Below are 2,817 nucleotides of genomic sequence, written 5' to 3'. Positions count from 1 at the left end.
TCGTGTTTTCTTCTCCCGCGGTCGTTAACGCTGGCCGAGTCGAGTGACACGCTTGCGTGGTTGTAATCCGAGTCGTCTCTCCAGAGAATCACCCCCCAAGCAAACAAATTAACTCTGAACAAGTCCAATTTCAGAGTGGAACCTCGCCATGATGATGTTGCAGTATTTGCCTGTCTTCCTATTCCACAATGATATCAAGTCCATCCTTGTCTCTCATATCCACTTTCCTCTATCTTTACCTTGTTCCCTCTCTCCCTCTTTCCTTCCATTTTTGTTTCTTTTAATAGCCGATCTACAACCTCTGAGCTTGTAGATCAGCTATTATCAAAATAATTTAGAAAATGTTTGGGTGAAGTGGTTACGGTAACTTTCCTCCTTCCCTCTTGGTCTTTCTCACCTCTACTCCTTTGTCTTGCTCTCCATCACCCTCTCTGCCTATTTATGCCTCGTCGCTCAAGGGTCCTTCTGGCCGATCTACACGGTCACAACTTTTTTCTGTTCTGGCCCCACAGTGGTGGAATGAACTCCCCACTGATGTCAGGACAGCAGAGTCTTTCGCCGCAGGCTGAAAACCCACCTCTTCAGGAAACACTACCCTTCCTCTTCGCCTTGCCTGCTAGTTGTTAACTAGTTGTACAAACTCTTGTTTTATTATTGTATTGTTTTATTGGATCTTGTTTAGTCGATACACTTATTTGTTTTAGCTCTTGCTCATTTGATTTTGCTATTTGTCTCATCTGTTTAAGAAAGTAGGTAGCTGATATATTGCACTTTTACCGTAGCGCTATACACTTGGTTGCTTGTTTTAGCAGAAAATGCACTTAGGACTTCTGGTGATAAGTAGTTTTGTTCCCTACCTATGTTGAATGCACTTATTGTAAGTCGCTTTGTATAAAGGCGTCTGCTAAATGACTGTAATGTAATGTAATGTTATGACTCTCTGCTCCCTTCCGCTCCTATCTCCTCTCACCCTCTATCCATCTTGGTCAGTCCTACCACTTTTTTTGTCGTTCCCCCTCCTTCCCACTCTTTCCTTGCCCCCCCCCGCCCCCCATGCTCTCCTCTTAGTTCTCCTTTCGGACCCCTCCCTCATTCCTTACTCTCCTCTCCATCACCATCACCCCCCCTCCCCCTCCTCTCTCTCTGTCTTGCTGCAGGACGAGAGATGGTATCACACTGCATTCACTCCAAATCCAGTCCTCATACCCCCTATAAGCTGTCTAAAAAGAGAGGCGAGAAGGGGGAGGACAAGGGGGAGGCAGAGGGAGAGAGAGAAAAGTGAAGAGAGACCGGCTGTAGTGAGAGTGAAGGAGACAGAGGTAAAGACAAGAGAAAGTCAAAACAGGGGCGAAAGAGGGCGGAGGAAGAAAGGTAACAAATTGACAGACAGAGAGAGAGAGAGAGAGAGAGAGAGAGAGAGAGAGAGAGAGAGAGAGAACGAAAGAGAGAGAGAGAGAGAGAGATTGTGTAAAAACCTGTCATCTCCTGAGGGTGCGATAATCTTCACTCATTGAGCACTACATCCTCTTTTGTCAATAAGCTCTCTCAACCTGCTCCCTCTCTCTTGTCTCAGTCTTTGTCTTTCTCTCTCCATCTGTTCCTTGATTCTACCTCTCACTTCTCATTCTATCCTCTTTAATAATCTTCTTTCCTCACGTCCACCTTGATGTTTTTCCTCAAAAAAACAGGGCTTTAATATATCATACTGTTCCAAAATGTGTGGGAAGGGCCTATTTCTTGGAAGAAATGCCATATATTTATTTTGAAATGTAACTAGATAAGCTCCTTGAGATGCAGCATCTCGTTTTCAAGGGGGTCCTCGAAATCATAAATGCAACATGCGATCAACCCCAAATTAGAATCACAACATACAACATTACAACATATCTCCAAAAAGAACTTTAAAGTTGCACCGTATGCCGTATGACTACTCCCCCACAGCTTCCATCGGGTCCTGACGGCTACAACCTACAACTTGCAGCCCTGACTGGACAACCCACCATGAGGAGACATGTGCTATGCAGCATGCTCTTAGTTCTATCTAGTTGGTATGTAAGTTTAGAACAATACTATCTTTCCCTCTTTCTGTCTGTCTCTCTTCTATCTTTCCCTCTTTCTGTCTGTCTCTCTTGTTCTCACATTGCCCTCATGCTCTACTTTCTCTCCCCTCCTCTCTCTCTCTCTCTGTCCAGCATTTGTTATTCTAGGCACGCAGCATTCAGCAGGTGAAGAAATAGCTTTGCTACGGCCACCTCTCTCTCTTTCCTCTTGCTCGTCCAGACAGCCATTGATTTCCTATTGATGTGCCAGCATGGAGCGAGGAAGCGGGAGAGGAGAGGAGCCAAAAATGGAAGGAGGGAGATAGGGAGGTAAAGAGGACAAAAAGCGAAATGTCCATCATTATATGCCCACACATACACATACGCACACACGCACATGTGAATGCACACACACGCATACACACGCACGCACGCACACTCACGCACGCACGCACGCATGCATGCGTATGCGTATGCGTATAACATGAAATAACAATCTAGATGAAACCATTATCTATCTGTGAAACATAAGAATGTAAAAATTATTTAGCATTTCAGTTAATTTTACCAATTGAATTAACACTATTTTACTGTCTCTAGTACTACAGCATGTATCACATACACACATCTCACCTATGATGATGAGATGTTAAGTAAAGGCCCAACTGAAAGAGCGAGCGTGGGAATCCAACTAATGACAAGGTGATAATGCAAAACAGGCACATGCACAATACAGAACAGACAAGACAAGAAAAGCCGGTGTAAGTCTATTGACTGT

This window comes from Gymnoscopelus microlampas (assembly GCF_963454915.1).
Source record: "Gymnoscopelus microlampas genome assembly, chromosome: 7".
Lineage (NCBI taxonomy): Eukaryota > Metazoa > Chordata > Actinopteri > Myctophiformes > Myctophidae > Gymnoscopelus > Gymnoscopelus microlampas.
This window is presented reverse-complemented; position numbering follows the sequence as displayed.